Raw genomic sequence first — 24,615 nt, 5'->3', positions numbered from 1 at the left:
TGAATGAGACGCCTTACTGGATATACTCCAGGAAGGCCAGAGAAGCTGGCTTCTAATCCATACGGAACAATTCACTGGTGAATTTCTTTCACGATAGCCCATGATTTATCTAGAATATCATCTTTACATATCTGGATCCTTCAAACTAGACAAAGGGAAAATACGGGCTTCAAGCCTCAATTAGAAATATGGAATGGTGCCATGCTGACAACTGGTGGTCCCTGACCTGTATCTTCTGAGATTAGAACACAGTGTGGTGGATGACCAATTCATGCGTTGAACAAAAGAAGACCTCCTACAGGGCAGTGTAGCTGTTCGTTACAGGTATGGCACTTAGGGCTAAGTACCATAAGGACTACAAGAGAAAAAGAAAAACAAGTAACACATGAAGCATATACGATAAGGAGGCACCACAGTCCAGAGCACGAGCTCTGGAATCACACAGGCTTGGATCGAATCCCAGCTAAGCCACTACCATCTATATACCCTGAAGGACAGGCCAAGGTTTAAATGGTGTTTTACCAGATTTCAAAAAAGAAGTGAAGAAAGAACCTATCTTCCAGGAAGGGACATCGTGGGGTGCAGTATCCAGTCGGATCAGGGCTCTGCATCTCCTGCTCAGAAAACTTGGCCACCTGGCTCGTGGTGATGCTGGCAGCTGAGCAGCCCTGGAGAAGGCGATCCTGTCTCCAGGTCTCGCAGAGAAGCTGGGGAGGACTCCGGACGAGGTGGCCCACACCCTGGTAAGTTCTGGCTGCCTCCTGCCCTCAGGTCTGAGCAGGCTCTGGTCTCTGGGCCCCGTGGTGGGGAAGGCCTGGCCAATACATACACAGGGCTGAGGGGCCTGCAGAGCCAGTCCCCAGGCAGGGAGAGCTCTGGAGGAGGCTTCCACAGTCCCCAGCAGTCTCCGCATGGTGGCCCATCTGGTGCCAAACACCTGCCACCCACAGCGAGAAGTCCCAGCCCCTAGGAAGTCCAGAAGGGACACCACCCTTTGCCTTTGGCCCTGGGTTAAGCCACCAGCTGGGCTTGCACGTGACCCCTGCCTCAACCCCTGCCCCGCCCGCCCTTTCTCTGTGACACGTACAATGGATATGTCATAAAGCCAGGCTGAGCCAGTGCTATAAATTCAGAGGAGTTAGAATCTAGGAAGAAGCTCTCCCACTTTCACTCTCTGCTCTCAGATCAGGCAGGCAGTACCTCTAATATGGAAGCTATGGACACCACACCTCCTTCCCAGGCTGTCCTCTACCATTCTGCTCATGTTTTCCCCAGCACCCCATTGACGGCTTTGGCGGGTATCGGGGCTTCAGCAGGCAGCACGTCTGACCCCGAACCTATGGACACCACACCTCCTTCACATGCTGTTATCTTCCATTCTGCTCCTGTTTTCCCCAGCACCCCATTGACGGCTTTGGCGGGCATCGGTGCTTCAGCAGGCAGCACCTCAGACCCCGAACCTATGGACACCACACCTCCTTCACACGCTGTCATCTTCCACTCTGCTCCTGTTTTCCCCAGCACCCCATTGACGGGTTTGGCGGGCATCGGTGCTTCAGCAGGAATCACGTCAGACCCCGAACCTATGGACACCACACCTCCTTCACACGCTGTCATCTTCCATTCTGCTCCTGTTTTCCCAAGCACCCCATTTACGGCTTTGGCGGGCATCGGTGCTTCAGCAGGAAGCACGTCAGACCCCGAACCTATGGACACCACACCTCCTTCACACGCTGTCATCTTCCATTCTGCTCCTGTTTTCCCCAGCACCCCATTTACGGCCCTGGTGGGCATCGGTGCTTCCGCAGTCAGCACGTCTGACCCCAAACCTATGGACACCACACCTCCTTCCCAGGCTGTCATCTTCTATTCTGCTCCTGTTTTCTCCAGCACCCCATTTTCGGCTTTGGTGGGCATCGGTGCCTCAGCAGTCAGCACCTCAGACCCCGAACCTATGGACACCACACCTCCTTCCCAGGCTGTCATCTTCCATCCTGCTCCTCTTTACCCCAGCACCCCATTTACCGCTTAGGCCGGCACCGGTGCTTCAGCAGGCAGCACCTCTAACACCAAAGCTATGGACACCACACCTCCTTCCCAGGCTGTCATTTTCCAGTCTGCCCTGTCTCCAAGTAGAACCACTACCCATTTCACACTGCTGTTCCAAGTTCTGGGAACACACCACCCAGTGGTAGCAATACCTCAGCCCATGCCTCGACTCATTTACCTGCAACGTGAGCCAACAGATAGACCAACACTTCAAAGTTATGACAGAAAATTGAGTAAGTTATACGCTTGGAATTTCATTTATTATTATTAACAAGCACAACTGTAGTGCTTAGACTATAACAAGTACTATTCTAAGGGCTTACCAAATATTAACTCACTTATTCCTCATAATGGCAACCCTAGTGGTAGGGAATATTCATAATGTTCACTTTTTGGGGGGAAACTGAGGCTCAGAGTCGTTGAATAGCTTGCCTAATGCCACACAGTTAGTAGGTGGCAAAACCCGGGATTAAAACCAGACCATCTAGACTTTCATCACTTTGCTGTGTCACCTTATTATAAGTTGTGGTTAGGGAAGGGACTAAATGGACAAGACTCTGAACTAAAAGGAGAAGGGAGAAATGAGAAAATGAGTGATCCTAGAAACTAGAGAAGATTTAGGCTCAGAAATTTCTGGTGATGAGACCCAGAAGAACAAGAACTTGGTTGGAATGTTAACTTGGGGTAGTATCTGAATCCATTGAGAAATGGTTTTGTTTCCTGTAAAATTTAGAAAGGTCAGTTGGATGAAGATTAACGAAGACAAAAGTAGAAAGGAAAAGAAAAAGGTGCCTTAAGTGAGACATAACCGCTCCCCTCTACGTACCCACAGGTTGTGTCCTGTGGGAAAGGATGGAGCTCTCTCTACCGGGTTGGTCACCAGGCTGAACAAGGAGAAACATGGCAACCATTGTACTGGTTTTGATGATCCCTCAAAACCAAGGCTTCAGTTTCCAAGAACGACCTACAGTAGCATAACTAGTGTGTGTCACACATGCCACTAAGTGTGTTTCCAGTCACACATTTTAATTGGAGAAATACTTCCTATGAGGTAGGCATTAGTTCGCTATGGCTGCTGTAACAAATTACTACAAATGTGCTTGCTTCTAACAAAACACACTTATTTTCTTATGGTTCTGGAAGACAGAGGTCCAAAACCAGTTTCCCTGGGCTGAAACCAGGAGTCAACAGGGCCATCCATCCTCCTTCTAGAGGCTCTAAGCGAGAATCTGTTTCCTCGCCAGCATTCCTTCACTTCTGGCCACATCAATCCAACCCCAACTTCATCATCACATTCTCTTTGGGGTAAAAATTCCCTCTGCCTCTCTCTTACGAGAACACCAGTGGTTATATTTGGGCCCGTCCAGGTAGTCCAGGAGAATCTTCCCATCTGAGAACCATTACTTTCAACCCACTGGCAAAGTGCCTTCTGCCATTTAAGGTGACATTCACAGGTTCTGGAGAGTAGAATGGGGACATTTGGGGGCAATGGTATTATTCAGTCTACTACAAGGTAGATACTATTATCTTTCTCAGATGTACGAAATGACGTTTAGGGAAGTAGTCTGTCTCAGGTCTACAATTTCCAGAGTAGAGACTTACATTCTGCCACTGACACTTTAGGACACACCCTAAACAACTTTAATCTGTGTCCTTAACTACTGCATAATCCTTGGTTAAGAGTCACACTTAGGTATCAAGACCCAATTGAATAGGACACAAGTACTGTCTCCTCTTTCACTATGTTTGCCTGGTGTACTGATGAATCTTGCCCAGAGCAGAAGAGTTCAGAAAAGTGTTATGCAGGTTTACGAAGAGAAAGCATTTACTGTTTGACGTGCACGGAGGAACGGAAGGCTTTTTCAAATAAAATAAAATAAAATATGCCACCAAATAGTCAATTGTCACAACAGAGGTAACCCCGTGGGAGTCATGAGGAGACTAAAATTATCTCCAATTGTGCAGGGCAGAAAAGTTTCAATGAAGGCAGGTGTAGTTCAGCCAAGCCCTACAGCACAGAAGTAGGAAGTTGGGTATGTACGAATGGGAAAAAAGACATTTGAGGCATGGGAAATAGTTTAATGCAGAATGGACGAGAAATATGCATTAGACCTTTTCTAAAACAACTGGCTTATTAACTCAGTAAATCGATTTAGTCAGTCAAACTAGCTTTAGCTGATTACTTATCCAGGGGATAGCTGTTGAGAGTAATTTTTGTCACAGAACAGTAAATAAAATGGTTGAACTATAGCTTCAGGCTTGCTAAGTGAAATAGATTGCTCTAGATGATTTTCAAGTGACTTACTTGGTAGTACTCACGAAATTGGGGGTTAACAATTGCTTAAGAAAACAAAGAGAATTGCTTTTAAATAAAGTAGCTACTGTGTAAACTATCTGTTCAGTAGCTCATGTTAAACGGATGTTTATAATCCCCATTGGACAACCAACTACATTTTTGCAAATGGCAATGTGAATTGCTGTTGCATAAACGATAGCAATGATCACCTATGTAATTTGTTGTCCAAACCAGAAATCTTCTAACAATACTGGTGTCCTAATAAAAATAAGCACGAAGGGAACACACAGTGGGTGTCTCCCGTGTGCCTGTGCATACATCTATATCTCACTGAACCCTCATAACAGCCCCCAAGAGAGGGACTCTGGGCGTCCCCATGCTGCTTGTAGAGAAACAGGCACAGGAAGGTTCAAGAGTCTATCTACCTAATATCGCACAGAGGGTGGCAGAGCCCGTTTTTAAACCACCTGCCTCCAATACCAGGTACCAGGAGCCAGACTCAGCCTACAGCTCTCTTCTGCTCGCCTGGAGGTGAAACAGTGTGTCATGATTAGTCAAATCCCGTCTTCACTCATCAAGGTAGGTTGAACACCTGCACGTCCTCCAAGTAGCATGTAGCATAAGCAATAAGATGTTTGTCCCGTGATCGTCCAGGAACTTGGAATCAGCTGTGCCTGGTTAGGCTGAGCTTGTTTAGAGTGGAGAGGACCACCGATCTTCCACCTGGGCAAGTGCCTTTTGACCTCCTGCCATCAGAGGGCCGAAATCTCCAGCCTGAGAATGTGCTGAGCCCTGTAGCCTAGTTACGCCAGCTCAGAACAATGATGAGCACACCTTTTTCCAGTCACCTTTCCTCATGCTCCCCATGCCTCATACTGCCCTGCTTCTTTATTCTTTATCCCACAGATACCCAAAGCCCCTTGCCTTTGGGGAGGCGGATTTGAGACCTATTGTCACGTCACGTCCTCGCTTGGCTGCCCTGTGAATAAACCTCCTCTTTGCTGCAAACCTCAGCATTTCAGTGTTTTGGCTTGCTGCGCCTCAGACAGAATGGTTGGGAGCAGTGGTACAGCTCCCTTGCCTGTGAGGGATGCTGGTTCCTAGTAGTCACGTTGCGGATGTTTTCTCCTCTCGGGGTAGGGGCGGGGCAGACATCCTGCTCTTCCGGAAAGGGAGAAACACAGGTGCCAAACCCTTGCCCTCAGCGTCACCGTCACCTAGGAGCTTGTTAGGAGCACAGAATCCAGGCCCCACCCAGAACTACTGAATACCAGCCTGCATTTAACAAGATCCACAAGAGAGGCATACCCATATTAAAGTTGGAGAGGCACCAAGCTGTCATCGTCTTCTCCACGGCTAATGAAAACGAAGCAAAGGTTCATCCCGAGCCGACTCTGCCTCAGTCACCTGGATATCACATGAGCTCATTTCATCTTCCCCAGAACCTGCAAATGAGACTGAGGGTCAGAGTGGTCTAGCACCCAAGGTTCCATAAAAGAACATGACCAAGGCTCACTGGAGCCCAGACTTCCAAAAAAGAAGGCCCCTGAGCACAGCATGGCACCACCGCAGCCCAAACCGTGGGCCTGGAGGGTAAGCCAGGCTCCCCACGCAGAGTTCACGCCATTCGACAGATGCCCACAGCAGACCACAAGGCAACATGAGAAGTAAGTTCTGATTGTGGAATCTCTGAATTTTGAGATTTAAAGAAAAAAATCTGTTTTGGGGAGATGGTTAAAACAGTTCTACCAAGGAGTAAAGAGAGGGCATCTCAAGGCCCCTTCTGGACTTAGAATTTAATGCCTACTTATTGAGAAATGCTCCGCGCCTTTGCTCAGCCCTACGTCAAGGTGAAGTTCTCTGTGCCCTAGAAGCTTAGGTTCTAAAAAGGCCACAGAAATGGGTGAGACCTAAAGAATGCCAGAACAATGCAATGGCATTAATCAGACTGTCTTTGCTTTGCCTTGCTTACAAGTCACTGACTTTAAACTGAATATGGTGTCATGTCTTTATGTTTCTTGAAGCCTTTTTTTTACAAAAGATCATGTAAAGATTTTCTTCCATGGTAAGACTTTTATATTGTATTTCTCTTAAACTGGAGTGTGGTACATTTACCCTCCATCAGATGATTGCTTACAACTCACCTTGCTTTATTAAGAATACCGCTAGAGGCTTCTATGTCCCTACTAACAAGAATACATTTTCAGGCCCATTCAAACCACTGAAATTCCAAGATTTCAGAGCACAAGATAATGAAAATTCTCTCTATCCACGTCTTTTACTACATTTAGCCTGTTAACAGTCCCTAAGTGTGTCAGATGAAAGGTACTGTCGCGGGAATTGACATCTTTAACAGCATTCCATACAGATAAGTCTTGATTGTTCCAATTTCTCAAAAAGTTGGACACATTTACTGCCTCTATGACATCTCTAGGGTGTGTGGAAGAAATAAAAAAGAGGCCTGTACAATGTATTTCTCAAAATATACACACAAAGGGTTTGCACATACAAACAGGGAAACCTTATAAATAATGTATGGGGAGCAAAGTATTGTCGGTAACGGACCTACTAATTTCGAAAGACAACACTGTCACCAAGTGTCCCCTCACCAAAACTGACTGGGAATGTTTAGGGGCCACCAAACCAGAGGTGGAGATTTTTAGGCACATTCTTGCCAGAAAAGAGAGCCTAGGGCATAAACCACTCAACTGGTTGGCACGAATGCCAGGGAAACCCAAGCAAGTGGATATAGAAGCCTACGTAATGCTTGGAAGTAGGAAGCTTTGGGGGACTACACCTGGGCTGGTACTGGCCTCCCTCCCCAAAGGGACAAGGAGAGCAGAAACCTGGATGGAGTCAAGAGAGAGCAAAAAGAAAGGCAAGGCTGGGTATGGAGCAACGTGTGGATCCAGGAGCATGTGTCTCAGAACTGCCGGGGCTCTGCAGACCAGCTGCATCCCGATTCTCCTTGACCCTCATTGGTATAATGAACTCAGGGTGGGCGCATCCCAGCTGCCAAGTCACTTCCACCCGTCCATGGAGTTGACAGTTACTTGCTCACAGTGAACCAACCGCTCTGGACCTAACAGCTACTGCAGGGTGCGGTAGTGGAGAACAAGGTGACGACAAGGACCAGATGCGAAGGAGGAAGAGACATTCAGCGGACCGACTGGGTAGACTGATGGGGTGGCTTTAAGTCTGCAGAGCTAAAGGGGCCAGATGTAGAAAAGGGAAGGGGAATCATGAGGATATGGTCAAGCCCCTTCGTATAGATATTTCATCCGTATGTTGTATGCAAATTCCATTCAATTTGCTCCGAGTGAAAAAGAGAGAACAAAATTATCCTTTCAACCATGTCAGTGACTTTATTTACCATCTCATTTGATGAGCTCATAGCCCAGGTTCAGAGGGAAATGGGAGCTGTGAGTCTGCCATCTCTCAGGAAGTCTCAGGCCTCAGAGGCCCCTCGTAGCCAAACTACCTCACCTTTTGCACCTTTCAAGCAACGTTATTCCTAAGTGCGAGTCACCCTCTTCATCAGGTTCTCCAAGAAACAGCAGTCTCTCCCAATGACAGAGGAAAAATGGGCTACTTTGGCTTTCTGAGGCACAATATGTAGTTCTCCAAAATGGTACCTGCCTGGGGGATTTTTCAAGAAAATTAAGCATCAGTGGTTATTTGTTTGTCTTCACATAACGTATGACCCAGATGTGCTGAGAAATAAGAAAAGGACGAACGAATCAAGGGCAGCTGATCCAAGGAGGCAAGGCGCAACTTCCACAGCCTACGTGGAAAGCTAGAGGAAGGGAACATCCAGCTGGTGGGAGCTGAACACAGGGGCCAGTCCTCCTTGGGCTCGGGATGCCACCGCCTCTTCCTACATCTTCACGCTCTCCTTCTCTGTTGGCCCCTCCCAGCCATATGAAAGAGCCACAAGGAAATGCTCTCCTCCATTCCATTTTCCTGTCCTCCTATCCACCCCTCCCTTCTTTCCCTTTGCCATCAATTTCTTGACTTGCCCCCCATTTCTCCCCTCCCATCTACACTGCGATCTGGTTTCTGCCCCACTACTCCCGTGAAACTGACCTCCTTGAAGCCCCCAATGATTTCTCTGTTGACAAGTCCAGGGGACTACTTCTCAATCCTTATCTTTGTGACCGCCAAGCCGAGTTAGATCTTAAACAACGTCTCTGTCTTGAAAATCTCTTCCCTTGGCTTCTGCGCCACCTTTCCTTTTCTTTTCATGACACCGATCACAACCAGTGCTGCAGATTCCATCGAATTAAGGAATGCTGTTGCCTACATGTGTGAATGAGCTAAAGTGAGTACAGTACTGAAGTAGAGGACACCTAAAGTGAAACGTCTTCGTGTACGTCCACGTGGCTGAGCAGCAAGTTAACCTTTCATACATGTGCTAGAGAAGAAGAGTTGGGTTTTATTTTATTTACTTTTCCCTGGACTGTGTTGAATGACTATCATCTACAAGTTCAGGCTACTTTTTGCTGAGGATTAATAATGCACTGGGAGAGCTGAGAGAAAACTGAATAATAGAGCTGTCTTTTTCTTGACCAGCTCACCTTAGTTTCCCAAACTCTAAGTCTTTCTCTAATTCTTTCCCCTTTTTATTGTAGTAAAATGAACATAACACAAAATTCACCATTTGGATCATTTTTCAATTCACTGTACCATTCAGTGGAATTTACTGCTGTCACAATGTTGTGCAACTATCACCACTGCCTAGCTGCAAAACATTTTCATCAACCAAGAGGAAACCTACACCCATTTTAAGGAGTCATTCCCAATTTCCCTCTCTTCCAAACCCCTGGCAACCACTAATGTATAATCTTTCCTGTGTGTATGGATTTGCCACTGCTGGACATTTCATATAAATGGAACCATACAATATGTAGCCTTTCATGCCTGACTTCTTTCACTTAGTTGCATCCATCATGTAGCATGTATCAGAAATCCACTCACTGTTACAGCTGAGTCCTTCATACTGTTTGAATACAAAATTAAAAATACGTTGAGAGTGAAGCTCTGTTTTAATGGCACATCTATTAGGCCAATTCATTGAAAGAAACTGAAGATGGAGATGTTGTTGTCAAATGATAATCGTTGAGAAGCCTCAGCCAATTGGATAATGAAAAGTTTGGGAAATGTTGCAAAAAATTAGCTGATTTATATTAAAAGCCTATTAAACAAGGATTCAGGAGATTGTCTTTTTCTTGCAGGTAACTTAAATGAGGCAGAAAGAAATAACTGCCCTTTAAAACACATTTTGAAAGGATTCTATTTATTCTTAATAGACGAATGGGAGGGAGTACAGGAAGTTCACATCCAATATGGACTCCCTGTCCAAACACTGTTTATCGTTCTAGCCACCACTATCGAATTATATTTCTTGAGAGTAAGGCAGCTCAATTCCTGCATATTACTTTCTAAACTTCATCCATCAAATCCATTAATACAGTATAAACAAGAGTTGTTCATGTTTAAGTGCAGTTCAAATATCAGGTATAAAGAACCCCCAGTAAGAAAAAGAATCCTATATCTCTTGCCAGAATGTGGTCAGCTCTGGGGTGCTCTGCTAGCTGAAAGACACATTCATTATTAAGAGGATAGAGGCTGTTTAAGAAGGATGAGAGCCAAAAAAATTTAACTACATATATGTGTTAAGAGCAGTGCTAGGTTATCTCATGTTCTATATCAGTCAAGGCTCACCATTTTACACACGTGAAAAGCAAAGCTAAAGTGTATTTGTAGGGCTTCCCTGTTGGCGCAGTGGTTAAGGATCCACCTGCCAGTGCACGGGACACACGTTTGAGCCCTGGTCCGGGAAGATCCCACATGCCACGGAGCAACTAAGACCATGTGCCACAACTACTGAGACTGCGTGCTAGAGCCCGTGAACCACAACTACTGAAGCCCACGCACCTAGGCCCCATGCTCAGCAACAGCGAGAAGCCACCACAATGAGAATGCCGTGTACTGCAACAGAGTAGCCGCCGCTAACTGCAACTAGAGAAAGCCTGCGCACAGCAACGAAGAGCCTAGGCAGCCAAAGATAAATAAATAAATACGTCTATTTTAAAAAAAATGTGTTTTAGTAACTTACTAAAAGGCACGCAATCAGTAAACATGAGCAAGGATTCAATCCCAAATCTGTCACACTGAAGTTTAAGCTAATACTCGAGATTGATAAAAACAGCACTAATTTAAAACTTCAGAGGTATTTTTTACTTCATACTTTCACTAATGCTCTTTGGAGATAAATCATTTCATTTATATGGGCCTTAGTTTTTACAACTATAATAGTTGGAAGCTTGACTAGGTGATCTCTATGTAGTCTTCCAATTCTAAAATGTTCCACTAATTTGGATTCCTACAGTAATTGCCCTTGCAATACATGCATGCTGCCACCAAGTAGCAGTAGAGACTACTAGTTCCTTTTTTATCCCTAGTGGGGGTGCATTTTGACAGCAGACTTATCCGTCAATAGTACAACCTGTTAGTATAACTATAAGATAACAAAATAATCTGGTATTCTTTCCTGTAAAAGAGAAGCTTTACATTGTGTCTGTGAATCGTACCAGAATCACCTGTAAGTTTATAAATATAGAGGAAATCCTGAACCCATTGAATGAGAATCTTCAGAGACAGGAATTGGGCATCTGGAATTTTGGGCTCCCATCATTTATATATTTTATTTCATTTCATTTTTGCCTATGTACAATATTTGTCACATCCTTTTGAATCTTTAAAAGTTTCTTTCTGTTTTAAATTTTAGAATATTCCATAATCTTCACCTACTTTTCATAAGGTGTTATCTGTTATGTTTATTCGATCTTGTGCTTCTCCTGGTTAAGACTTCTTTCTTTCCTTTTTTTTTTCTCATGGCCCTGCCTCATGTCTTGCAGGATCTTAGTTTCCTGACATGGGATTGTACCCCAGTGTCCCAGCAGTGAAAGCGCCATGTTCTAAACACTGGACCACCAGGGAAGTCCCAAGATTTCAGTTTTAAATGACTTTCTTCCCACTCTAATTCATTCCTGGGATCAGTTTCATGTTTGGACATTAAAGCAACCTTGCATTGCCAGAATAAAGCTACTTTGATTTTGATATATGATTGTTTTACATACCATGGATACAGTTTGTGCTTCTCTTTACACATTTTGCATGCATGTTCAAAGGAGAAACTGGCCTGTGGTTCTATTCTTGTAATATCCTTTATAGATTTGTTTTAAGAGTCTATACTTTATTTTTTATTTATTTATATTTTTGGCTGCATTGGGTCTTCATTGCTGCATGCATGCTTTCTCTAGTTTTGGCGAGCGGGGGTCTATTCTTTGTTGCAGTGAGTAGGCTTCTCATTGCAGCCTTCTGACCGCATGGGCTTCTGACCCCATTCGTCGGTGCTACTTCAGTTCCTTACCCCTTCCCTTCTGACCCTGGGCGGTGAAATCCTCTTTCTGCAGCTGGCCTGCGGCAGAAAGTCAATGAGGCAAGAGTAGGCTTGGAGTATCCAAGGAGCAGAAAGGATGTCAGCGTGTGAAAAACAGAGCGAGCAAATTGGAGAGGAGAAGGAAACACTCAGAGAGGAAACAGAGGCCCAGATTTCTAGGTCTGTGGAGGCACTCTGAGGACTTTGCATTTCCTGTGAAGAAGCCACTGAAGAAATTTGAGTGACATGATCTGACTTATGTTTTAACAAGATCTCTCTGGATGCCACGTTGATTAGAGATTGTAGGAGAGCAAGGACAAGCCCCAGAACACCAACAGTTGATTCAAAGAAGTGATTACTCAAACATGGTCCCCCTCCTCAATGAGGACGCAGAGCAGGAATCGGCAAATAATGGCCACAAATCAAATCAGGCTCTCAGCCTGGATCTGTGGGACTGTGAGCTAATAATGGTTCTCACGTTCAGAAAGCTTGTTGAAGAAGAAAGAGGAGGAGAAGCTACAGAAACTGTATATGGCCCACAAAGCCTAAGATATTTAAAATCCAGAAGATGCTTTCCAACACCTGATGTAAAGCATGTGGCTGGTAGGAGGTCCTCAACCACATTTGGAAGAGGAATACATGAGTCAGTTCGTTCCTGAAAACACTGTAAAGTGATAGGGGTCAAGAAACATTTACCCGTTCACCCTTAACCTTCACAAATGATGCCAGTTCCATTGAGCTATTGAAAAATACATTCTGGCTTTCAAAAAAGTAACCCAGAGGGCATTTTCTCACATAGACAAGTTCATAAACAACTGTCAAGTGAAGTTGAAATAGCAACAAATCAAATGATAACAAAAACATTTTTACAGAACTTTAAATCTTACAAAGCATTTTCATGTTCATTATCTAATTTAATCCCCAAATCAACGTCATGAGATAGTTATTATTTACCCATTAGAAATGACCACATATTAAATCCTTAGTGATTGCTCAAGAAAAGCTGAAATCTTGAGTGTAACATCCATTAATGCCATGGTTGGGTGTTTTCCCATGGGAACACTGGATGCTAAAATCCACAGGGATTTTCAGCTCAAGATGGCAGACTAGGAAATATATTTACTTTCTGTTCCTCCTGAAACCATATCTAAATAAAACTGTAGAGATACCAAAACTAATCAACCAATAAAAGCCAAGATATTTTGGAAGTCATCAACCACAGAAAGATTTCAACACATTTCGAGAAGGCAAACAATGAAATGGAGGAGCCGTGAATAAAATAATGAGGAAAAAAAGGCTGAACCTAAGTAAGGTCTGCACAAAGCCACTCAGCTTTTGCTGAGCTCTGGTTATAGTAAAGGGCAGAGGAAGGAAGAGGGGCTGAAAACAAGGAGACAAACGTCATTTAAGGAAAAACAGTTCATTTAATGAGCTCCAGGGAACACTCAGCCTGCTGCCATACTAACTCATGAATTACAATGGATTGTTGGTAAGCAAGACAAGAAAACAGGGAAGAAACAAAAGAAACAAAAATCAAGACATTGTTTCTAACTGAACTCTTCTCAAATGAGATTGAGGAATTATGTTTCAATGCCACAGCTGTAAATCATTTCTGCTCTTGGAGAGGTTACAAAGGGCTTATAATATTTCCCTTTTGTTCAGACAGAATTTAGGTCTGAGCAAAAGCTTTTGTGTCCTCCAACCCCAAAATTTATTGGGGATGGAAGCCCAGATTTGCTGGGACATACCATAAAAAGAATCTCATGAGCAGGGGGTCAAACTGACTGTGGAATATATGAATTATGTCCTGTGTGAGCTTCAATAGGTTTTAAAATATATACATACATACATATATATATATATACGTTTTTAATGATCTATATGATTTTGGGTTCTGAAATTTCTACATGTCACATGCGTGATACATAACAGACAATGTCAGCCCCAGGAGGGAGAAAACACTCCAATGAAGCAAGCCAAAGAAACAAGTTTTAAGCAAGGTCAAGTGATGTGTAGACGAGGATTGTTCAATTCCTACCTGTCATGCTGAAGCTTCCAGCTCCTGAATAACAACACATGCTTCCCTTGTCCTAGACAGCCAAGAGTATGTCTCCTCTCTTGGGCATAAGAATCTCTAGAGTTACATATCTGTAGTAAGAGTGGACCCAGCTGGCATACTCACAATGACCAAATTGTGTTGATCGTACTTTATACCAATACATCGCTCCACGCTGAAGTTGCAATAAATGATATATTTGCTTTCTAGACATGAATGAGACGCCTTACTGGATATACTCCAGGAAGGCCAGAGAAGCTGGCTTCTAATCCATACGGAACAATTCACTGGTGAATTTCTTTCACGATAGCCCATGATTTATCTAGAATATCATCTTTACATATCTGGATCCTTCAAACTAGACAAAGGGAAAATACGGGCTTCAAGCCTCAATTAGAAATATGGAATGGTGCCATGCTGACAACTGGTGGTCCCTGACCTGTATCTTCTGAGATTAGAACACAGTGTGGTGGATGACCAATTCATGCGTTGAACAAAAGAAGACCTCCTACAGGGCAGTGTAGCTGTTCGTTACAGGTATGGCACTTAGGGCTAAGTACCATAAGGACTACAAGAGAAAAAGAAAAACAAGTAACACATGAAGCATATACGATAAGGAGGCACCACAGTCCAGAGCACGAGCTCTGGAATCACACAGGCTTGGATCGAATCCCAGCTAAGCCACTACCATCTATATACCCTGAAGGACAGGCCAAGGTTTAAATGGTGTTTTACCAGATTTCAAAAAAGAAGTGAAGAAAGAACCTATCTTCCAGGAAGGGACATCGTGGGGTGCAGTATCCAGTCGGATCAGGGCTCTGCATCTCCTGCTCAGAAAACTTGGCCACCTGGCTCGTGGTGATGCTGGCAGCTGAGCAGCCCTGGAGAAGGCGATCCTGTCTCCAGGTCTCGCAGAGAAGCTGGGGAGGACTCCGGACGAGGTGGCCCACACCCTGGTAAGTTCTGGCTGCCTCCTGCCCTCAGGTCTGAGCAGGCTCTGGTCTCTGGGCCCCGTGGTGGGGAAGGCCTGGCCAATACATACACAGGGCTGAGGGGCCTGCAGAGCCAGTCCCCAGGCAGGGTGAGCTCTGGAGGGGGCTTCCACAGTCCCCAGCAGTCTCCGCATGGTGGCCCATCTGGTGCCAAACACCTGCCACCCACAGCGAGAAGTCCCAGCCCCTAGGAAGTCCAGAAGGGACACCACCCTTTGCCTTTGGGCCTGGGTTAAGCCACCAGCTGGGCTTGCACGTGACCCCTGCCTCAACCCCTGCCCCGCCCGCCCTTTCTCTGTGACACGTACAATGGATATGTCATAAAGCCAGGCTGAGCCAGTGCTATAAATTCAGAGGAGTTAGAATCTAGGAAGAAGCTCTCCCACTTTCACTCTCTGCTCTCAGATCAGGCAGGCAGTACCTCTAATATGGAAGCTATGGACACCACACCTCCTTCCCAGGCTGTCCTCTACCATTCTGCTCATGTTTTCCCCAGCACCCCATTGACGGCTTTGGCGGGTATCGGGGCTTCAGCAGGCAGCACGTCTGACCCCGAACCTATGGACACCACACCTCCTTCACATGCTGTTATCTTCCATTCTGCTCCTGTTTTCCCCAGCACCCCATTGACGGCTTTGGCGGGCATCGGTGCTTCAGCAGGCAGCACCTCAGACCCCGAACCTATGGACACCACACCTCCTTCACACGCTGTCATCTTCCACTCTGCTCCTGTTTTCCCCAGCACCCCATTGACGGGTTTGGCGGGCATCGGTGCTTCAGCAGGAATCACGTCAGACCCCGAACCTATGGACACCACACCTCCTTCACACGCTGTCATCTTCCACTCTGCTCCTGTTTTCCCCAGCACCCCATTGACGGCTTTGGCGGGCATCGGTGCTTCAGCAGGCAGCACCTCAGACCCCGAACCTATGGACACCACACCTCCTTCACACGCTGTCATCTTCCATTCTGCTCCTGTTTTCCCAAGCACCCCATTTACGGCTTTGGCGGGCATCGGTGCTTCAGCAGGAAGCACGTCAGACCCCGAACCTATGGACACCACACCTCCTTCACACGCTGTCATCTTCCATTCTGCTCCTGTTTTCCCCAGCACCCCATTTACGGCCCTGGCGGGCATCGGTGCTTCCGCAGTCAGCACGTCTGACCCCGAACCTATGGACACCACACCTCCTTCCCAGGCTGTCATCTTCTATTCTGCTCCTGTTTTCTCCAGCACCCCATTTTCGGCTTTGGTGGGCATCGGTGCCTCAGCAGTCAGCACCTCAGACCCCGAACCTATGGACACCACACCTCCTTCCCAGGCTGTCATCTTCCATCCTGCTCCTCTTTACCCCAGCACCCCATTTACCGCTTAGGCCGGCACCGGTGCTTCAGCAGGCAGCACCTCTAACACCAAAGCTATGGACACCACACCTCCTTCCCAGGCTGTCATTTTCCAGTCTGCCCTGTCTCCAAGTAGAACCACTACCCATTTCACACTGCTGTTCCAAGTTCTGGGAACACACCACCCAGTGGTAGCAATACCTCAGCCCATGCCTCGACTCATTTACCTGCAACGTGAGCCAACAGATAGACCAACACTTCAAAGTTATGACAGAAAATTGAGTAAGTTATACGCTTGGAATTTCATTTATTATTATTAACAAGCACAACTGTAGTGCTTAGACTATAACAAGTACTATTCTAAGGGCTTACCAAATATTAACTCACTTATTCCTCATAATGGCAACCCTAGTGGTAGGGAATATTCATAATGTTCACTTTTTGGGGGGAAACTGAGGCTCAGAGTCGTTGAATAGCTTGCCTAATGCCACACAGTTAGTAGGTGGCAAAACCCGGGATTAAAACCAGACCATCTAGACTTTCATCACTTTGCTGTGTCACCTTATTATAAGTTGTGGTTAGGGAAGGGACTAAATGGACAAGACTCTGAACTAAAAGGAGAAGGGAGAAATGAGAAAATGAGTGATCCTAGAAACTAGAGAAGATTTAGGCTCAGAAATTTCTGGTGATGAGACCCAGAAGAACAAGAACTTGGTTGGAATGTTAACTTGGGGTAGTATCTGAATCCATTGAGAAATGGTTTTGTTTCCTGTAAAATTTAGAAAGGTCAGTTGGATGAAGATTAACGAAGACAAAAGTAGAAAGGAAAAGAGAAAGGTGCCTTAAGTGAGACATAACCGCTCCCCTCTACGTACCCACAGGTTGTGTCCTGTGGGAAAGGATGGAGCTCTCTCTACCGGGTTGGTCACCAGGCTGAACAAGGAGAAACATGGCAACCATTGTACTGGTTTTGATGATCCCTCAAAACCAAGGCTTCAGTTTCCAAGAACGACCTACAGTAGCATAACTAGTGTGTGTCACACATGCCACTAAGTGTGTTTCCAGTCACACATTTTAATTGGAGAAATACTTCCTATGAGGTAGGCATTAGTTCGCTATGGCTGCTGTAACAAATTACTACAAATGTGCTTGCTTCTAACAAAACACACTTATTTTCTTATGGTTCTGGAAGACAGAGGTCCAAAACCAGTTTCCCTGGGCTGAAACCAGGAGTCAACAGGGCCATCCATCCTCCTTCTAGAGGCTCTAAGCGAGAATCTGTTTCCTCGCCAGCATTCCTTCACTTCTGGCCACATCAATCCAACCCCAACTTCATCATCACATTCTCTTTGGGGTAAAAATTCCCTCTGCCTCTCTCTTACGAGAACACCAGTGGTTATATTTGGGCCCGTCCAGGTAGTCCAGGAGAATCTTCCCATCTGAGAACCATTACTTTCAACCCACTGGCAAAGTGCCTTCTGCCATTTAAGGTGACATTCACAGGTTCTGGAGAGTAGAATGGGGACATTTGGGGGCAATGGTATTATTCAGTCTACTACAAGGTAGATACTATTATCTTTCTCAGATGTACGAAATGACGTTTAGGGAAGTAGTCTGTCTCAGGTCTACAATTTCCAGAGTAGAGACTTACATTCTGCCACTGACACTTTAGGACACACCCTAAACAACTTTAATCTGTGTCCTTAACTACTGCATAATCCTTGGTTAAGAGTCACACTTAGGTATCAAGACCCAATTGAATAGGACACAAGTACTGTCTCCTCTTTCACTATGTTTGCCTGGTGTACTGATGAATCTTGCCCAGAGCAGAAGAGTTCAGAAAAGTGTTATGCAGGTTTACGAAGAGAAAGCATTTACTGTTTGACGTGCACGGAGGAACGGAAGGCTTTTTCAAATAAAATGAAATAAAATATGCCACCAAATAGTCAATTGTCACAACAGAGGTAACCCCGTGGGAGTCATGAGGAGACTAAAATTATCTCCAATTGTGCAGGGCAGAAAAGTTTCAATGAAGGCAGGTGTAGTTCAGCCAAGCCCTACAGCACAGAAGTAGGAAGTTGGGTATGTACGAATGGGAAAAAAGACATTTGAGGCATGGGAAATAGTTTAATGCAGAATGGACGAGAAATATGCATTAGACCTTTTCTAAAACAACTGGCTTATTAACTCAGTAAATCGATTTAGTCAGTCAAACTAGCTTTAGCTGATTACTTATCCAGGGGATAGCTGTTGAGAGTAATTTTTGTCACAGAACAGTAAATAAAATGGTTGAACTATAGCTTCAGGCTTGCTAAGTGAAATAGATTGCTCTAGATGATTTTCAAGTGACTTACTTGGTAGTACTCACGAAATTGGGGGTTAACAATTGCTTAAGAAAACAAAGAGAATTGCTTTTAAATAAAGTAGCTACTGTGTAAACTATCTGTTCAGTAGCTCATGTTAAACGGATGTTTATAATCCCCATTGGACAACCAACTACATTTTTGCAAATGGCAATGTGAATTGCTGTTGCATAAACGATAGCAATGATCACCTATGTAATTTGTTGTCCAAACCAGAAATCTTCTAACAATACTGGTGTCCTAATAAAAATAAGCACGAAGGGAACACACAGTGGGTGTCTCCCGTGTGCCTGTGCATACATCTATATCTCACTGAACCCTCATAACAGCCCCCAAGAGAGGGACTCTGGGCGTCCCCATGCTGCTTGTGGAGAAACAGGCACAGGAAGGTTCAAGAGTCTATCTACCTAATATCGCACAGAGGGTGGCAGAGCCCGTTTTTAAACCACCTGCCTCCAATACCAGGTGCCAGGAGCCAGACTCAGCCTACAGCTCTCTTCTGCTCGCCTGGAGGTGAAACAGTGTGTCATGATTAGTCAAATCCCGTCTTCACTCATCAAGGTAGGTTGAACACCTGCACGTCCTCCAAGTAGCATGTAGCATAAGCAATAAGATGTTTGTCCCGTGATCGTCCAGGAACTTGGAATCAGCTGTGCCTGGTTAGGCTGAGCTGGTTTAGAGTGGAGAGGACCACCGATCTTCCACCTGGGCAAGTGCCTTTTGACCTCCTGCCATCAGAGGGCCGAAATCTCCAGCCTGAGAATGTGCTGAGCCCTGTAGCCTAGTTACGCCAGCTCAGAACAATGATGAGCACACCTTTTTCCAGTCACCTTTCCTCATGCTCCCCATGCCTCATACTGCCCTGCTTCTTTATTCTTTATCCCACAGATACCCAAAGCCCCTTGCCTTTGGGGAGGCGGATTTGAGACCTATTGTCACGTCACGTCCTCGCTTGGCTGCCCTGTGAATAAACCTCCTCTTTGCTGCAAACCTCAGCATTTCAGTGTTTTGGCTTGCTGCGCCTCAGACAGAATGGTTGGGAGCAGTGGTACAGCTCCCTTGCCTGTGAGGGATGCTGGTTCCTAGTAGTCACGTTGCGGATGTTTTCTCCTCTCGGGGTGGGGGCGGGGCAGACATCCTGCTCTTCCGGAAAGGGAGAAACACAGGTGCCAAACCCTTGCCCTCAGCGTCACCGTCACCTAGGAGCTTGTTAGGAGCACAGAATCCAGGCCGCACCCAGAACTACTGAATACCAGCCTGCATTTAACAAGATCCACAAGAGAGGCATACCCATATTAAAGTTGGAGAGGCACCAAGCTGTCATCGTCTTCTCCACGGCTAATGAAAACGAAGCAAAGGTTCATCCCGAGCCGACTCTGCCTCAGTCACCTGGATATCACATGAGCTCATTTCATCCTCCCCAGAACCTGCAAATGAGACTGAGGGTCAGAGTGGTCTAGCACCCAAGGTTCCATAATAGAACATGACCAAGGCTCACTGGAGCCCAGACTTCCAAAAAAGAAGGCCCCTGAGCACAGCATGGCACCGCCGCAGCCCAAACCGTGGGCCTGGAGGGTAGGCCAGGCTCCCCACGCAGAGTTCACGCCATTCGACAGATGCCCACAGCAGACCACAACGCAACATGAGAAGTAAGTTCTGATTGTGGAATCTCTGAATTTTGAGATTTAAAGAAAAAAATCTGTTTTGGGGAGATGGTTAAAACAGTTCTACCAAGGAGTAAAGAGAGGGCATCTCAAGGCCCCTTCTGGACTTAGAATTTAATGCCTACTTATTGAGAAATGCTCCGCGCCTTTGCTCAGCCCTACGTCAAGGTGAAGTTCTCTGTGCCCTAGAAGCTTAGGTTCTAAAAAGGCCACAGAAATGGGTGAGACCTAAAGAATGCCAGAACAATGCAATGGCATTAATCAGACTGTCTTTGCTTTGCCTTGCTTACAAGTCACTGACTTTAAACTGAATATGGTGTCATGTCTTTATGTTTCTTGAAGCTTTTTTTTTACAAAAGATCATATAAAGATTTTCTTCCATGGTAAGACTTTTATATTGTATTTCTCTTAAACTGGAGTGTGGTACATTTACCCTCCATCAGATGATTGCTTACAACTCACCTTGCTTTATTAAGAATACCGCTAGAGGCTTCTATGTCCCTACTAACAAGAATACATTTTCAGGCCCATTCAAACCACTGAAATTCCAAGATTTCAGAGCACAAGATAATGAAAATTCTCTCTATCCACGTCTTTTACTACATTTAGCCTGTTAACAGTCCCTAAGTGTGTCAGATGAAAGGTACTGTTGCGGGAATTGACATCTTTAACAGCATTCCATACAGATAAGTCTTGATTGTTCCAATTTCTCAAAAAGTTGGACACATTTACTGCCTCTATGACATCTCTAGGGTGTGTGGAAGAAATAAAAAAGAGGCCTGTACAATGTATTTCTCAAAAGATACACACAAAGGGTTTGCACATACAAACAGGGAAACCTTATAAATAATGTATGGGGAGCAAAGTATTGTCGGTAACGGACCTACTCATTTCGAAAGACAACACTGTCACCAAGTGTCCCCTCACCAAAACTGACTGGGAATGTTTAGGGGCCACCAAACCAGAGGTGGAGATTTTTAGGCACATTCTTGCCAGAAAAGAGAGCCTAGGGCATAAACCACTCAACTGGTTGGCACGAATGCCAGGGAAACCCAAGCAAGTGGATATAGAAGCCTACGTAATGCTTGGAAGTAGGAAGCTTTGGGGGACTACACCTGGGCTGGTACTGGCCTCCCTCCCCAAAGGGACAAGGAGAGCAGAAACCTGGATGGAGTCAAGAGAGAGCAAAAAGAAAGGCAAGGCTGGGTATGGAGCAACGTGTGGATCCAGGAGCATGTGTCTCAGAACTGCCGGGGCTCTGCAGACCAGCTGCATCCCGATTCTCCTTGACCCTCATTGGTATAATGAACTCAGGGTGGGCGCATCCCGGCTGCCAAGTCACTTCCACCCGTCCATGGAGTTGACAGTTACTTGCTCACAGTGAACCAACCGCTCTGGACCTAACAGCTACTGCAGGGTGCGGTAGTGGAGAACAAGGTGACGACAAGGACCAGATGCGAAGGAGGAAGAGACATTCAGCGGACCGACTGGGTAGACTGATGGGGTGGCTTTAAGTCTGCAGAGCTAAAGGGGCCAGATGTAGAAAAGGGAAGGGGAATCATGAGGATATGGTCAAGCCCCTTCGTATAGATATTTCATCCGTATGTTGTATGCAAATTCCATTCAATTTGCTCCGAGTGAAAAAGAGAGAACAAAATTATCCTTTCAACCATGTCAGTGACTTTATTTACCATCTCATTTGATGAGCTCATAGCCCAGGTTCAGAGGGAAATGGGAGCTGTGAGTCTGCCATCTCTCAGGAAGTCTCAGGCCTCAGAGGCCCCTCGTAGCCAAACTACCTCACCTTTTGCACCTTTCAAGCAACGTTATTCCTAAGTGCGAGTCACCCTCTTCATCAGGTTCTCCAAGAAACGGCAGTCTCTCCCAATGACAGAGGAAAAATGGGCTACTTTGGCTTTCTGAGGCACAATATGTAGTTCTCCAAAATGGTACCTGCCTGGGGGATTTTTCAAGAAAATTAAGCATCAGTGGTGATTTGTTTGTCTTCACATAACGTATGACCCAGATGTGCTGAGAAATAAGAAAAGGACGAACGAATCAAGGGCAGCTGATCCAAGGAGGCAAGGCGCAACTTCCACAGCCTACGTGGAAAGCTAGAGGAAGGGAACATCCAGCTGGTGGGAGCTGAACACAGGGGCCAGTCCTCCTTGGGCTCGGGATGCCACCGCCTCTTCCTACATCTTCACGCTCTCCTTCTCTGTTGGCCCCTCCCAGCCATATGAAAGAGCCACAAGGAAATGCTCTCCTCCATTCCATTTTCCTGTCCTCCTATCCACCCCTCCCTTCTTTCCCTTTGCCATCAATTTCTTGACTTGCCCCCCATTTCTCCCCTCCCATCTACACTGCGATCTGGTTTCTGCCCCACTACTCCCGTGAAACTGACCTCCTTGAAGCCCCCAATGATTTCTCTGTTGACAAGTCCAGGGGACTACTTCTCAATCCTTATCTTTGTGACCGCCAAGCCGAGTTAGATCTTAAACAACGTCTCTGTCTTGAAAATCTCTTCCCTTGGCTTCTGCGCCACCTTTCCTTTTCTTTTCATGACACCGATCACAACCAGTGCTGCAGATTCCATCGAATGAAGGAATGCTGTTGCCTACATGTGTGAATGAGCTAAAGTGAGTACAGTACTGAAGTAGAGGACACCTAAAGTGAAACGTCTTCGTGTACGTCCACGTGGCTGAGCAGCAAGTTAACCTTTCATACATGTGCTAGAGAAGAAGAGTTGGGTTTTATTTTATTTACTTTTCCCTGGACTGTGTTGAATGACTATCATCTACAAGTTCAGGCTACTTTTTGCTGAGGATTAATAATGCACTGGGAGAGCTGAGAGAAAACTGAATAATAGAGCTGTCTTTTTCTTGACCAGCTCACCTTAGTTTCCCAAACTCTAAGTCTTTCTCTAATTCTTTCCCCTTTTTATTGTAGTAAAATGAACATAACACAAAATTCACCATTTGGATCATTTTTCAATTCACTGTACCATTCAGTGGAATTTACTGCTGTCACAATGTTGTGCAACTATCACCACTGCCTAGCTGCAAAACATTTTCATCAACCAAGAGGAAACCTACACCCATTTTAAGGAGTCATTCCCAATTTCCCTCTCTTCCAAACCCCTGGCAACCACTAATGTATAATCTTTTCTGTGTGTATGGATTTGCCACTGCTGGACATTTCATATAAATGGAACCATACAATATGTAGCCTTTCATGCCTGACTTCTTTCACTTAGTTGCATCCATCATGTAGCATGTATCAGAAATCCACTCACTGTTACAGCTGAGTCCTTCATACTGTTTGAATACAAAATTAAAAATACGTTGAGAGTGAAGCTCTGTTTTAATGGCACATCTATTAGGCCAATTCATTGAAAGAAACTGAAGATGGAGATGTTGTTGTCAAATGATAATCGTTGAGAAGCCTCAGCCAATGGGATAATGAAAAGTTTGGGAAATGTTGCAAAAAATTAGCTGATTTATATTAAAAGCCTATTAAACAAGGATTCAGGAGATTGTCTTTTTCTTGCAGGTAACTTAAATGAGGCAGAAAGAAATAACTGCCCTTTAAAACACATTTTGAAAGGATTCTATTTATTCTTAATAGACGAATGGGAGGGAGTACAGGAAGTTCACATCCAATATGGACTCCCTGTCCAAACACTGTTTATCGTTCTAGCCACCACTATCGAATTATATTTCTTGAGAGTAAGGCAGCTCAATTCCTGCATATTACTTTCTAAACTTCATCCATCAAATCCATTAATACAGTATAAACAAGAGTTGTTCATGTTTAAGTGCAGTTCAAATATCAGGTATAAAGAACCCCCAGTAAGAAAAAGAATCCTATATCTCTTGCCAGAATGTGGTCAGCTCTGGGGTGCTCTGCTAGCTGAAAGACACATTCATTATTAAGAGGATAGAGGCTGTTTAAGAGGGATGAGAGCCAAAAAAATTTAACTACATATATGTGTTAAGAACAGTGCTAGGTTATCTCATGTTCTATATCAGTCAAGGCTCACCATTTTACATACGTGAAAAGCAAAGTTAAAAGTGTATTCGTAGGGCTTCCCTGTTGGCGCAGTGGTTAAGGATCCACCTGCCAGTGCACGGGACACACGTTTGAGCCCTGGTCCGGGAAGATCCCACATGCCACGGAGCAACTAAGACCATGTGCCACAACTACTGAGACTGCGTGCTAGAGCCCGTGAACCACAACTACTGAAGCCCACGCACCTAGGCCCCGTGCTCAGCAACAGCGAGAAGCCACCACAATGAGAATGCCGTGTACTGCAACAGAGTAGCCGCCGCTCACTGCAACTAGAGAAAGCCCGCGCACAGCAACGAAGAGCCTAGGCAGCCAAAGATAAATAAATAAATACGTCTA

Source organism: Delphinapterus leucas, chromosome 9 (assembly GCF_059928025.1).
Source record: "Delphinapterus leucas isolate spDelLeu-1000000601 "Yukka" chromosome 9, BTC_Dleu_Yukka2, whole genome shotgun sequence".
Classification (NCBI taxonomy): Eukaryota; Metazoa; Chordata; class Mammalia; order Artiodactyla; family Monodontidae; genus Delphinapterus; species Delphinapterus leucas.
The sequence above is the reverse complement of the archived record's forward strand: the minus strand, read 5'-3'. Positions refer to the sequence as shown.